General features: G+C 36.8%; 1 pseudogene; it reads right to left on the bottom strand.

Moving 5' to 3' along the window:
• Positions 1–836: 836 nt before the first annotated feature.
• LOC114053934 lies at positions 837–1427 on the bottom strand (annotated as a pseudogene).
• Positions 1428–15758: the final 14331 nt, after the last annotated feature.

Below are 15758 nucleotides of genomic sequence, written 5' to 3'. Positions count from 1 at the left end.
AGAACATATGACTTGTCCAGGGTAACACAGATAGTAAGCATCAGAGTTGTTGAGTCATTTTCAGTCATGTCTCATGCTCATGACCCCATTTGGGGTCTTGGCAAAGATACTGGAGTGGTTTGTCATTTCTTTCTCTAGCTCATTTTACAGATGAGGAAACTGAGGCAAACAGGGTTTTAAGTGACATGCCCAGGGTCACACAGTGAATAAGATTCTAAGGCCGGATTTGGACTCGGGAAGATGAGTCTTTCTGACTCCAGGCCTGGCATTCTATCCATTGTGCCACCTAGCATCAGAGGCAGAGTTTTAATTCAGGACCTCTGATTCTTTAGCCAGTGCTCTTCATTTTTCCCTTAAGAAAAGGTTTCTTAGAAAAGTTCCAAATTAATACATAAGAAATCGCACAAACACACACACATATACACACACACATATGTAGTCTCCATGGTGAATCAGTGTTATGTTCATTAGTATACAATGTAACAGCTTATTAAAATTTTTGGGTAAAATTTTGGATAAAGTAATTTTTGGACAAAAAACTAAGACTAGTATTTGTACAAAAGTTACAAAAGCAGTAAACTCAGTTTCCAGTGTTACTTTTTCCTTGGAATACTAGGCCTCTTTACCTGAAAAGGGATCTTATGTTTGGGATCCTCTCTTTTATACAGGTAGTTCCTGGCCCCATTTTAGGGGTCTGATCGTGATTCCCTCTCACCTGAGGCAAAAAGGGTTAAGTGATTTGTCCCAGGTCACACAACTTGTAAGTGTCTGAGGCCAGATTTGAACTCAGAAATAGTCTTCCTGACTCCAATCCCAGTACTCTATGCACTGCACCATCAAGCTGTCCTACGCAGAAGACCAAATAGTTCATCCATCAGCTACCCATTCATTTTCTCTAGTTGCTCTCCGATGTGGTGCAGTTGCAAAACCAATCAGCTCACCTCTTCCTTTTTGTTTTGGTCTTCTAGGCTCTGCCAGTCAAAAACTGGAAGTCATACATAGGGATTACCAATGCCCTCACAGGGATGTTGTTCATTCTCGGGTAGTCAACATTAAAATTGGAGGTGATGTAGTAGGCCTACAGCGATTGATCTGGCAGTTTCTCATATGCTCAGGACTCAAGCTCTAACTGACTAGAGAGATCGCACTGGAAGACATTCTGGACTAGTGTCCTTGTTCTGTGCCTGAATGACGGTGTAGTAAATGTATCCGGCTTCCTTGATGAACATGCAGTCTTTTAGCCATTGGTCCACAACCACATTGGCCACTTTCTCCAAATCTATAGCACCTGGTTCTTTGAGGAAAGTCTTCAATTGTGTCTGTATCTCAACATCGAAAGATTGGATTTCATATATCTCTTTTCCTAGCCTACCCCCACACAGGAGTTGAAGGACAGAGTAAGCAGCAGTAGCTTTCTGGGTCAACATGTCCCTATCAGCAAGATGAGATCACCAGTGTTCTTTCCACATTATTATGACCCCTCAAGCCTAAGTTATTATTTTTTTTCATCTGTGTAGAAAGTTGAACTAAATGATATCGATGGATTTTTTTATCTCTTAAGTAAAGATCTGTAACTCTGAGGATATGCCTGAGCTTTCTATATTGAAAAAAATGACCACTACACAACATGGTAAAACTGGAGAAAACAACTGATAGTGTTAATAACAATGCATGGATGCTGAAAAATCAAGGGGGATGATTGTGTGTGTGTGTGTTTTGTGTGTGTGTGTGTGTGTGACTATACCAATTGTTATTCTCTGGGAATGGGTAACACTCTTTAGATTGTCAGCAAATTCTATGATCAGGGATAGGTACAGTTGCTGAGTAGGATGATTGCAGTCTAATTTTTAATTCTAATTACTCCCGTGAGCCTTTGAAGTGTTTCCTACAGCTATATGCTCAAATCTGGTCAATTCTTGCCTGAGCATTCTAAGGAGAAATATCATCTCAGAATACTGACTCTAATCAAACAAATAAAAAATTAATATTTTAGAAAGCAGACACAGAAATATATACAATCTGTTTCTCCCCACTGAGCACAAGAGGGTATCTCCTGAGAAAACTGGGTGACAAAGAAAATCTCATACCATCCTTTCATTATTATTAATGACTTAATTTGATATTAATAATAACCTTTTATATCCCTTTATACTCTTCAAAATGAATCATAAGCAGTTCCCTATCCCCATAATTTATATCACTAAGTTCATAATACTAAAATGCAACTTTTGATGTCTTATTTTATTATGATTCTATATGTATATAGCTACATATGTATGTGTGTGGACACACACATAAAAATTCCCTATTAGACTGTAAGCTCCTTAAGGACACATTATGTCTCACACTCTTATCTCAGATCCTTCAAATAGTATGGTACAGCTGTATTCTTGTTCATTATAAGTGTTCAATAACTATTTACTGAATGAATGAACACTGTGAGGTAGATATTTCAATTTGCTGAATAAGTAAAATTTTCCTTCCTTCAAATCTAACTATGTAGTCAAAAAGCAACTGTCATAACAATTTCTGGGGTTAAGTCCTGCTTCATACCTTCTCAGTTATCCAAATAAGACAGACAACATTGGGTAAAATTTTTCCCTCCTACATTCTCAGCACTTAAGTCAAAAAATATTCCCACCCCTGAAATTGCCTTTCAATTCTTGACTATTCTACACATCATCATGCATTTAAATACAAATCTACTGACACCTTCATATATACACACAAATAACTCATTTTAAGTTTTACAGAGCTCTTTCCCTAAGTCAATCCTATAAGGTGGGCAGTGTGAGTTTCATTGTCTCTATTTTATAGATAAGCATTCTGTAGTTCAAAGGAGTGACAGAGTTCCACAAAATTTTGCAGCTAGTAAATGCAGAATTTAAGTTAATCTATTCTGGGTCAATTCTAACTTAAGCGAGTCAAATGATTCAGGATCAGGATGAGAATGCCATGAAATATGCATGGACTACAAAGAACCAATAAAAAACAATTTTACTTAAGATTAAGAAAGATAAATTAAGATGAACATTACTTTCTCTTCCATCTTCATATCCACCTTAGCAATTGCTATATTTGGTCAGGAATGGGCCCCAATAGGATACAGGGAATTCTACTAAGCCAACTAACTCCAAATAGGCTAGGACCTTTTGTGACTCAGACTATAAGGAAGCCAGTCCACTGGTAATCGTGAAAATGGTCTCTGTACCCCCTCACAGCAAAATCAGCCCTACCTACATAAAATAGGTTCAACTCCTACCATGTCATCTCTACTGCCAAGTCCAATATGCTTTCTATCACATTGCCTATAAAAGACACATACCAATGTATATTATCAAACGAGATGTTATGTTTTTTAACCAGTGAAGTATTATACACAAATCATCTATAATGGCAACACTTGAGGTGATAATGATGTAACCAGATAACACAGATAATTATATAATATATAATTACAATTATATAAATTATAATACAATTTATAAAATCATAAATTTATGGCATCAATTTTTAAATCAGTCATTTAACTTGGTTCACGTTTATTTCATCACTACAGATAGTATCCATAATCTTGATAAAACCACTTAATAACATTTTTGTTATTGTTGTTGATCAGTTGTTTCAGTCACGTCCAATTTTTTGTGACCCCATTTGGGTTTTTCTTGACAAAGATGCTGGAGTGGTTTGTCATTTTCTTCTCTGACTCATTTTATAGGATAGGCCTAGGGTCATATAGCTAGTAAGTGTCTGAGGCCAGATTTGAACTCAGGAAGATGAGTCTTTCTGACTCCAGGCCTGGTGCTATATCCACTGTACCATCTAGCTGCCCTGATAAGTACTCAATCTCTCTAACTTCTCAGTTCCTCAACTTACTAATTTCCCATGACCATGATGACCATGCAGACATGATCATACCCTTGATCTTGACATCACCAACAAGTGTTCCACATCCATGTTCGTGAATTTAAAATTATTTTGTTATCATAATTTGTTATCATTACATTTCTTCCTTTTGTCTTGCAACAACAAACCCTATTCTTTGTACTCACCCACAACCATCAGTCCCTCAAATCTTCAGTTCTTTCCCAGAACATCACCCCTGCACTGGCTACATTCTTTTCCCTCTCCTACTTTCACCCTTGGTAAATTAATTCAGTTCTATACTACGCTCTTCTCTTGATTCTCTTGCCCTGTTATCTTACTGAAGATTTTTCGCTACAAAACTCCTAACTTAGGTTACTGCCACCACCCACTGCCTTTACTTATACTTATACTGCTTAAAGAAGCTGGAGAAAATCACAAAACCATGTGATCCACTTCAAGTATGTGTTACATATTCTCAACTGGGCCATCACTGTAGCAAGGTCATCTTTTTATACTTCCCCAATTGACTCACTATCCTAGTCACTAAAGTATCTTTCACAAACTATTTCATCCTTCCTCAAACCTACCACAGCCCTCTCTCCCCTCAACCTCTCAGCTAAGAAATCTGCCTCCTATTTCACTGAAAAAATTGAAGCTACTCACCAAGAGCTCCTTATTCTCCCTTCCTTGCTTCTTCTGTGATCTCTTCCTTCACTCATTTCTCGTGAAGAAGTGGCTCCTCTCTTTGTTAAGGCAAATCCCTCTACATGTACAAGTTATCTGATTCCATTCTTTCTTCTTCAACAGATTGTACCCTTTATTGTCCCCTTATTCTCTCACTAATCTTTAATCTGTCCCTGCCTGCTGGCTGTCTCCTGAATTCTCAAAAATCCTCATTTGACCTTTCCATCCTTGCTAGCCATCATCATACATCTCTCCCCACTTTTGTGACTGAATGAGTTAAGAAGGTCTTCTGTTAACAGTGGCCTTCACTTACTTTCCTCTCACTCTCTTAATTCTTATCATTCTGACTTCCAGCCTTATCATTCAACCAAAACTGCTCTCTCCAAAGTTATTATCTCTTATTTATGAAATCTACTGGTCTGTTCTCAATTATCATATTTCTTGACCTCTCTGTAGCTTTTGACACTGATAATCACACTCTTCTTGATACTCTTTTCTCTCTAGGTCAGGGGTGGGGAACCTGCGGCCTCAAGGCCACCAGTGGCCATCTAAGTCTTTCAGTGTCGCCTTTTGACCAAGTCCCAATTTTACAGAACAAATCCTTCTATTTGTTCTGTGAAGTTTGGATTCAATCAAAGGGCCACACTTGAGGACCTAGATGACCACATGTGGTCTTGAGGCCACAGGAGCCCCCTCCATCCAAGAAGTTCCAGGTTTTCCTGACACCTCTCTCTCCTAATTTTCCTCCTACTTATCTGAGTACTCCTTCTCTGTCGTCTTTATTTTATCTTTATCTATGTGACAACCACTAACCACAGAGGTCCCCCAAGACTCTACTCTGGACTGCCTTCTCTTTTCAATCCATAATATTTACTTGGTGATCTTATCAGCTCTCATGGCTTTATTTAGAATCTCTTATATAAATGAATCTCAAATCTACTTGTCCAGCCCTAATCTCTCTCTTCCTTCAGTTTCACATCTCCAACTGCTTACTAGACATCTCAAACTGGATGTTCCATAGATATCTCAAACTAAAAATGTCCCAAAATGAACTCATTATCTTTCCCCAAAAAACCTTCCCTCTTCCAAACTTCCCTATTGCTGTTGAGGTTACCATTATCTTGCCAGTTATCCAGGTCTGCAAACCTCACAAACCTTAATATCTTCCCTGGCTTCCTTCAAGTCCCAGCTACCTTCTAAAGGCAGCATTTCCCAATCCTTCTTATTCTAGTATCTTCCCTCCATTAATTACTTCCAATTTATCCTTGTCTCAGACTCCATTAGACTGTGTGCTCCCTGAAGTCTTTTGTCTTTCTCTGTATCCCCAGCATTTAGTACAGTGCCTTGTACATATTAGTCACTAATAAATACTTAGATGACTAACTAATTCTCACTCTCTCTCTTACCACATCCAATCAGTTGTTAAGTCCTATCATTTTCTACTTCCATAATATCGGTCATATATGCCTCCTTATCTCTTGACATTGCCAGCACTCTGGTACAGGCCCTAATTCCCTCACACCTAGTAAACTGTAATAGCCTGCTAGTTGGTCTCCCTGTCTCAACTCTCCCCCCAATCCAGTCCATTCTCATTCAGCTGTTAAACTGATCTTCCTAAAGTATAAGTCGAACCTGTCACCCCTCTACCCAATAAATTCATAGTGGCTCCCTATTAGCTCCAGGGTGAAAAATAAAATCCTCTGTTTGGCTTTTAAAGCCCTTCATAACCTGGTCCCTTACCACCTTTCAAGTTTCTTATACCTTATCTCCATACCCATACTCTGTGATACAGTGACATTGGCCTCCTTGTTGTTCTTCAAATATGACACTCCATCTCTGGATTCCAAGTACTCTCATTGGCCTTAAACCTAGAATTCTTTGAGTTGAGATTTGTGAACTGTAGTGCTCATGTTCATTAATGTTATTTTTAAAATGAACCCAAAGTAATATGATTAAAAGGAAAGATAACACTAACGTTTCAAGAACAAAGTCTGCCTACATATTAAGTTCTTAACCAAAAAGGAAATGTTTAGCTAATCTAGAAAATGGCATTATTAATTTCCTCTAAACCGATACTGTATGAACAAAGACATAGATAGTTTAAACTATAAAAACAAATTAATGGAATTCAAGAGAAAATATTAAAGTTAAAATGTAAAGAAAGTTATTTAAAACTTGAGTAAACAGAAAAAGAATATATCACAACCATATTGAAAGATTGGAAATAATAACACACATACAAATGTATAAGTGAATACCAACAAACAAAAAAAACCACCTTGACTTTGACTTAAGTCTATTCCTAACCATATGTGTATGAGTTTGCACATGTATAAATATACATACAAAATGTGTATGCACACGTAATATATATGTATTATACAACTGAGAGACAGAGAGATGATATACACAGAGACAGCATATGCCAGGGTTTTTTTTTATTATTTGTTTGTTTTTAACTGGCATTTAGTCCACATTATAATAAAAGAACATTAGTGTGATATGCCAAGAGAATTCGACAAGCCGTGACAAGAAATTTCCCAGGCTAGGGTCACGCAGCCAAACCAAAATTGAAAGGACTTCTATTGCAATAAAAAAAAGGAAAGGAACAGAATATTTATATAATGCCTCCTAAGTGCCAGGCATTGTACTAAACACTTCACAAATATTTTCTCACTGGATCCTCACAACAACCCTGAGAGTAAGTGTTGTTATTACTCTCATTTTACAGTTAAAGAAGGTGAGGTTAACAGACGTTAAGTGACTTGCCTAGGGTCATAGTGCTAGTAAGTGTCTGAAGTTGGATTTGAATTCAAGTATTCCTGACTGGAAACCTAGAGTTCTATACACTGCACCACTTACCTGTCGCTAAGACATTTATTTGTCCAAAGATTTTTAGAAGCTGTCTGCTATTCAAGCCCACTTTGCCCACAAAGTTTTAATGAGTTTAACTGGTGCTGTCTCTTGTATACACACACACACACATCCAGTGACTGCATGTTTTTCTATTAGCTGACACATTTTCATATGTGTATGTATGTTCAGTTGTTACAAACGCAAATTACACCTCTAACCAATAGACTTCAATGACTCCCTCTTTATTACCTCTAGGACCCTTTGTTTGACATTTAGAGTCCTTCACCCTTTTCTATTTTTTCCAGTCTTTTTGCATATTACATACTTCTCTCTGTGTACTTTACATTCAAGCACCACCAGCTTCCTTGCTGTTTCTAATCCATGATGTTCAATCCCCTGTTCATGTGCCTTTGCACAGGCTTTCCCCAATTCCTGTAATGCTTCCGCCTCCTATCCTCTGACTTTCATTGCTTCTAGGTTCCCTTTAGTCTCATCCCCGGTGCCACCTCTTGCAGGAAGCCTTTTCTACTTTCCTCAATAGCTAATTCTGAATGGTTTACCATTTTCTTCTCTAACTCACTTTACAAATGAGGAAACTGAGGCAAACAGGGTCACATAGCTACTAAGTACGTAAGGCCAATTTTGAACTCAGATTTTCCTGACTTCAGGACCAGTACTGTATCTACTGAGCCACCTAGCTGCCTTTGGAAATAACCAGGCATTCATAATATATATTTATGCGTGTGTGTGTGTGTGTGTGTGTGTGTGTATATATCACAGAGGAAGGCCCTAGTAGGTGTGGGTCTGGAAAAGGCCTCCTGCAGAAGGCAGGATTTGAGCAGATCCTTGAAGCAAGGAGAGTTAAGGAAGAACACTGAAGGCATGGAGAGTATCCAAAGCAAAAGTAGGGAGCCCTGGGAGGGAGCATTGTTTGACTGGAACAGAAAACCAGCCAGTATAAGAAAAAAAGAAAGGTATGAAAGGGTCATATTATGAAACCCTTTAAATACCAAGGAGTACACTTTATATTTGATCCTGAATGTAATTAGTAGCCACTGGAGTTTATTGAGTAGAGGGATAGTATGGTCAGACCTGAGCTTTAAAAAAAAAAATCACTTTGGCAGCTGAGTGAAAAATTGATTGGAGAGGAGAGAAACTTAAGGTAGAAAGACTAATTAGGAGGCTATTGCAATGGTCCAAGAGAGAAAATAAAAGGGAATATTGAAGCATTTTTTTAATGAACAGAGAGAACAAAAGGAAGAATCAGAGAAAAACAAGGCAGCTTTGAAAGTTATGTGTTGAATTTGTTACATAGTTAAAAAGAAAGCAAGCTGCCCATGACAGACACTTGTAATTTTATGGACAATCTTCTTATTCTGTTCTACTATGTATATAGAAATGCTCCTTTTAATTCATGTTTGGTAAATTTCAATTCTTTTTTTAAAAAAAATATTTTCCAGGTGAGTGATGATGGAGGCCTAGACTTCAGGAAGGTTTATGGCTGTGTGAGTGAAGAAAAAGATATATGTGAGAGGTTGTGGCAGTATAAACAGCAAAATTTGGGAACTGGAAATAAATTAAACTGATTGCAAATCCCAGGTAGGGAATGACTAAATAAATGTAAAAGAAAAGCCTAAGAAAGTAGTGTCTTAAGTACTGATGATGCCCAGGTAGTGTTGCTTGGCACTTGTCTTGGTCTCCCCTGGAAGCTGCATATTCTTACTGATCGCCTAAACACTCTGGGGTCACAGAACAAACGTACATCGATTACACCTTCCATAGGCAAGAGTGAAACAATGACTTTCCATCCCCACATAAGCAAGTACTGCAAGAACCAGCAGATGGCTCCCATTCATTTGCTATTTATCACTTCTGCCAATCACGCCATCTCAACTCACTGATTATTTTCTGGTGCTTCGTGCAAAGAGAGCTTGCCATGACCAAATCACCTAAAAAAAAAAAATCTTTCCCCTGAAGCTATGGGTCATCTTTCCCTTTTTTTTTTTTTTAAGCAAGGCTATTGGGGTTAAGTGACTTGCCCAGAGTCACACAGCTAGTTAAGTATTATGTGTCTGAGGTTGGATTTGAACTCAGGTCCTACTGACTCCAGGGCCTGTACTCTATCCACTGCACCACTTAGCTGCCCCGATCTTTCCCTTTCTCTATTGAGATTAGAGGTGTGTGTGACCTAATCCTAGGCAGTTGCCAGAAATCAAGAGAGATGTCTTGACCCTCTGTCCTCAAGGAAGAACACAGCCCTATTGTGGGCCTTGCTGGTCTACTTGTGCTGTCAAGTGTGGTAGATTGGGGGCATGATTTGTGTTGGTAGAGCCATTAACAAACAGATATACTTCTCTCTTCCTTGCTCTCAACATCCAAACCATTTGGCAAGTTTTGCTGATTCTACTTCCCCAAAATATCTTGAAAATGTTCTCTTTTATCCACTCAAGTGGTCACTCTGTTAGTTCAGGTCCTTATCACTTCTCCTGGAGACACAATAGCTTCTTTATCAGTTTCTATAAGTCTAGTTTCTTTGATTTTCTTCTGCACTACTGCTTAAATAATCTTCCTAAGGCCTAATCCTGACCATGTTAACACTCTCCTCAGAAATCTTCACAGGTCCTACATTGCCTATAGAAAAAATGTAAACTTTTGATTTTATTATTTAAAGCCTTTCTCCACTCTACTTTTCCAGATTTATTTCATATTACTCTCCACACACTTTAGATTCCAGACAAAAGGCCCTATAACTCTCTATTCCCTCTTTTGTCTCTGTTATTTTACAGTTTGTCCCTCATACCTCTATCTTTTTGAATACTTAACTTTATTCAAATCCAAGCTCCTGTCAACTCCTACAGGAAACAGTTTTTAGTATTTTTTCCTTATTTAAATTATCTTGGATTCACTTAGCTATTTACATGTAGTTTCCTATGAGCGAATGAATGCAAGCTATTTGACGGTAGGAGCTTTTTTTTTTTTTAATTTCTTTATATCAACAATGCCTAGCACCCATGGCAACTGCTTAATGAATATTTGCTTAAATTAATTGAGTTGAATATGATGAGCTTTGGCTTTTGGCATTTAGATTGAGACAATTTTCTGGGACCCTTCTCATTTAAGAACAGAGAAAAAAAAATAAAAATCAACTATTAGTGACTAATTTTTTTTATTTTAAAACAATTAAAATGAAAATTACTTTTAAATATGTAACATAGTCAAAACTCAGATACATATTAACTAGTAATTTACATATCAAATTAGCAGACCAAATTTTTCCAAAAATCCTCTTTTAAAATGAGTTAAAAATAGTCATTATTTAACAATCTACTTTATTTTAGCTGTACTTAAGAATAGACCTTCTGCCACACTTGTTATATACAAGTGAATAACTTTTAAATGAGCTTTTTTTATATGAGCATGTTCATGTCATTTAACACTTTTCTATGCTTTAGATTATACTGATAGCCTAATAATACTCATGAGGGCAGAGGTATCAGTTAAATAAATAAAGATTTGAATTAAGAACAAAGGCTTCAGCATATTACAAATTTCTAACTTTCTAGAACATGATTATTAAGCAGATACTTTCAAAAGAGAGAGAGGAAAAAAAAGGAATTATCAGTAGGTAACATTGGTCCCCATTCCAAAATCATTTTTTTCTTCAGCTAGAATTACTAGACAATTAAAGGAAGAAAATATTCAAGACATACTCTATCTTTATTTCTTCAATTTGTGACAAAATCTCTCATGCAAAATAGTATGGAAGTAAATAATGCTCATGGAAAAGAACACTGGAATAAAGGTTTGAAGACAGGCATTTCAAGCTGGCCAGTGCTGCATAGTAACTGTGAAAAAATGACAAATCATTTTACCTCTGACTGCCTCAGTTTCCTGACTTTTAAAATAAGAGTTCTTTATCCTGTCTTGCATATGTCAAAAGGGTTTTTGTGAGACCTAAGTGAGATAACGAACACAGAAGTGCTTTCTAAAATGGCTAACCAATAACAGATGCTTAATAAATGTTTTTGACTATGTTTCTATATTTGTTGACCAGATGGAGAACTCTAAGTAGGTAATATTGGACAGAGGAATTTATAGCCAGTTGAAAAACCTCACCCAAAGAATAAAAATCTTTCTAAATTTGAAAGGAATTCTCCAACAATATAGCACAAAACTCTGCTATTGGTCCTGTCCTATTTCTGTTAACAATTCAGATCAAGATATATAAGTCCTGCTTATCAAATTTTCAAATATCCCTAAGCTAAGATGGATGGCTCAACAGGTAGCTAAATATTATTCAAAAGCTCTACATGCTGGAAAATGTTTATTCATTTATTTAAAAAATATTTATCAAATTGTCAAAATATCCAAGGCACTTTATCATCTTGGCCCTAAACAAGATTAAAGTTAGTGGGAATAAACTCAAAAGGCCCTGCATTCAGTTATTGTTGGGTTTTTTTAATCAGTTAAGACATAACTAAGCAATTAATATACAGAAAATTTGGAATTTTAATTAACTAAAGAGTCCATATAAGCCAACATTGTAACATTGCTATAAAATAAGCTAAGGCAATATTAAGGTGTATTTTAAAAACATAAATATACAAGTCAAGGGAAACAATTGCTCCCTTTTATTCTGAGTTGATTAATTCATATTTAGAATTTTGTATTTATATTTCTGTGCCACATTTAAGAAAGACATTGATGAACTGGATGGACTATGTCCTGATGAAGGTGGCCAATTAACCTCTTTAAATAACTACAATGATGATGACAATGATAAACAACTTCTGTACATATAACACATTGAGGTTTACAAATGACTACAAAAATTATTTCACTTGATGGTCATATGGACCTAAGGTAGGAACTTAAAGTATTATTCCCCTGTTTTAAATATGGGAAACTAAGGCTAAGAGAGATTAAGTAATTGATTTGTCCATAATGGTACAGTTGATAAGCATTAGAATCAAGAGTCAAAATCACATATTTCCCAACCCTGGAGTCCAGTGTTCTTTGAAACATACCACTCTGCCTTTCTAAAAGGAAAGATCTGCAAATAATTTCATCTAAGGCATGGTTATGTAAACTAGATCATTTTGGCCAGGTACATGCTACCTGTGTACAAGTATCTAAAGGGCTATAATGTGAAAAAATAGATTACACTTACTTTGTATTTCAGAAGAACTCGACGTCCATCAGTGATATTTTTAAATGGAATGGCTATTTCAAAAAGTTGTAAAATGGCCCTTATGCAAATATTCAATCAGAGGCTGAAAAATCACACATCAGGACTATAGTAAAGGACAGCATAAGAGTGTGACTCCAGTGATTATCCCACACACTAAAAAGTAATTACTTTGGTTAAATAAGAACACTTTTGACAGATGGACATACATCTCTGAGGACTCTAAGTCTAAAGAAACCACCTGCCAGGCATACCAGGTCTAATTGACTCAAGCAGTGGCTCAGAAACAGATATTTCAAACAAAGAAGACCTTTCACACTGTACCTCAAGAACTATTAACACTGCAAGGCAGTGTGGGCCATCTATAAGCTTAGGTTTAGAAAGTCTAGCTAGACCATAGTTCTGATGAGGATTATGATCAACCAGTACCATCAATTATCACTGGAATAAAGGCAAAGAGTTCAGCCCAGTCACAGAAGGGTGAGGGCTATACAGCCCACGTGACCACACTAACTTGCAACATCCTAAGCAAAACTATGCCACACATGTAGCTCTCTGATAATGCCAATGCTTACTCATGCAATGCACATTTTCTGCATAAATATGTGTTCATTAATGCACATATTAATTAGTGTATGTTCCTGTTTTATCATTTGTTCTCTCTGAGCAGAATAACTAGGTAGAAAGAAATCCAAAGAAATAGTAGGCTCTCTTCACAACTTTCCCTTAGGATGTCTATCTACAGACACTAAAATATAATGTGTTGTTTCATAAGCCAAGTATTTCCAGTAAACAGAATTTTGCTCCTATCACAAAGAGACCAGGAGTTAACTAAAGATAGATAAAAATGTAAAGTTAGGCAAAGTCCAATCTCTGCCTAAACAAGAATTTGCCTGATTGGAGGTTTGGAATGACTGTAACGAAACTCATAACTTCGTCTAAAATAAACTCCCTAAAGCAAAAGAGAGAACCACATGGACTCCAGGGGCTGTTTTAGTTGCCAACAGGCTTGAATGTGCTAATTACTCTATTAGTATATTATAACAGGAAGGGGTCTTTCCAACTAGGAGTGTGCATGATTTGAATAGTGATTAACACAGATTTGAGCAGATCCCATATACATCTCAAACTAAATGTGCCCAAAACAAGACTCATCTTTCCCCTCAACACCACCCCCCTATCCAAAACTTCGCTGTCGTTGTCAAGGGCACCTCCGCACTCCCGGTCACCCAGGCCCGCAGTCTAGATGTCATCCTTGACCCCTCACTCTCACTTACTTCAAATGTAGAATCTGTTGCCTAATCTGATTATTTCCTCCGTTACCATGTTTCTCCTATAAACCCTTCTCTCCACTCACCCGGCTTCCACTCGAGTTCAGGGACCTCACCGCCTCTCACCTGCACTATTACAACAACCCTCTTCGCTATACTTGCCCCAAGCCTCTCATCACTTACGTGAAAACTCTACCCAGCTGCCAAAGTCACCTCTCTACATGTCAAAGAGCTAATATAAAGTACTTTGACAGTTAAAGTTTTTTATAACTAGATCCCTTCCTACCTGTCCCATATTCTTGTACTTTTCTCCCCTCTTTGTGCTTTAGGACACTGCATACTTGCTTAGGGACTCTTCCCTGAACATAACTTTCTATCTTATAACTCCTTGCCTTTTCACTGCTTGTCCCCCATGCCTGGGATGCTCTGTCCCCTCCCCTCCAGCTTTTAATTTCCCTGGCTTGGTTTAAGACTTAGCTCATATACCACCTTCTATAAGCCTTTCTTGCTCTCCCCTCCCCCAGCTGCTATTGCCTTCCCCTCTGAGATTACCTTCCACCTACTCTGTATATTTTTTGTTGCTATTTAGTCATGTCAGATTTTTTGTGACCCCATTAAGGGTTTTCTTGGTGAAGGTACTGGCTTGTCATTTCCTTCTCCAGTTCATTTTACAGATGAAGAACTGAGGCAAACAAGGTTAAGTGACTTGCCCAGGATCACTCAGCTAAAAAGTGGCTGAGGCCAGATTTGAACTCAGGAAGATGAGTCTTCTTGAACTCAGGCCTGGCACTTTATTCATTGTGCCACCTAGCTGCTAAACTATAGCCAGTTGCGTATTTTTTTTTAAAAAAAAACCTTTTTTTAATTTTATTTTTAATTTTTTTATAACAGTACAATAAAAAAGATTGTACATGAAGCTGCAAATCTGCTATGTATACCTTGCTATTCCTTTCAACAAAATTACCATGTAAATTTCTTTTTTTTCTTTCCTCTCCTCTACCCTAGAGATAGCTACCATTAGACACAAATAGGTATATATATGTAAAATTATTCTGTACTTCTATTTATCAGTTCCTCCTCTGGATGCAGATAGCATCTTTCTTCATATGTCCTTTATAGTTAATTTGGGTATTTATAATAGACAAAATAATTTATTTGCTCAAAATCTCTTAATGGTTCCTCTTTTTTAAAGCTTTGTTAGTCTTTCTTCTTCTGTTTTATTTTGAAAATCATCTATAACATGGGGCAATTTATTTATTTATTTTTTTCTAGGTAGCTGTATTTACTTCTTTTTTGTTGTTTGGCATATTTACTTGTTTAATATTCTGTTCTTTTTTTATTTCAAAGAATGTCACAAATCCATCCCTTTTATTGAAAGTCCTTTTTTTCCCATTGATGATTAGGCTCAAGGTGTAGGGTATATCATTTGGGCTTGCACTTTCAGAATATATTATTACATTCTCGTGCATTTTCTAGTGGATACAGAATAGTCTTGTGTTATTCAAATTTCCATTCCTTTATATTTGAAGGTCTTTCAACCTAGTGAATTATATAATTTGTCACTGGAATTGTTAAATTTAATCACTATGAGTTTTAGATTTTGAAATATAGGGTTTTCTTTTGTTTTTCTTGGAGACAGTCTGTCCATTCTTTTGGTGGGTGCTTTGTTTTCTGTATTCTAAAGTTTTAGGCAGTTTCCTTTTCTATTTTTTCCTCTGAATCATGAAGATTATGCTTTTTTTTTAAATTTGTCATGTTTTTTCTGGAAGGCCTATGATAATTAGAGTTGTTTCTACACATCCTGTCCTCAAGATCAATGTCTTTTGCTCTGTAGCTATCATGTGTTCTTTTTAGCATCATTGTGTTTTGTTTCTCTTCTAGGCTGTCTTTCA

This window comes from Vombatus ursinus, unplaced genomic scaffold (assembly GCF_900497805.2).
Source record: "Vombatus ursinus unplaced genomic scaffold, bare-nosed wombat genome assembly UNPS02014812.1, whole genome shotgun sequence".
Classification (NCBI taxonomy): domain Eukaryota; kingdom Metazoa; phylum Chordata; class Mammalia; order Diprotodontia; family Vombatidae; genus Vombatus; species Vombatus ursinus.
Note: the sequence above shows the minus strand (reverse complement) of the source record. Positions and strands in the feature narration are given on the sequence as shown.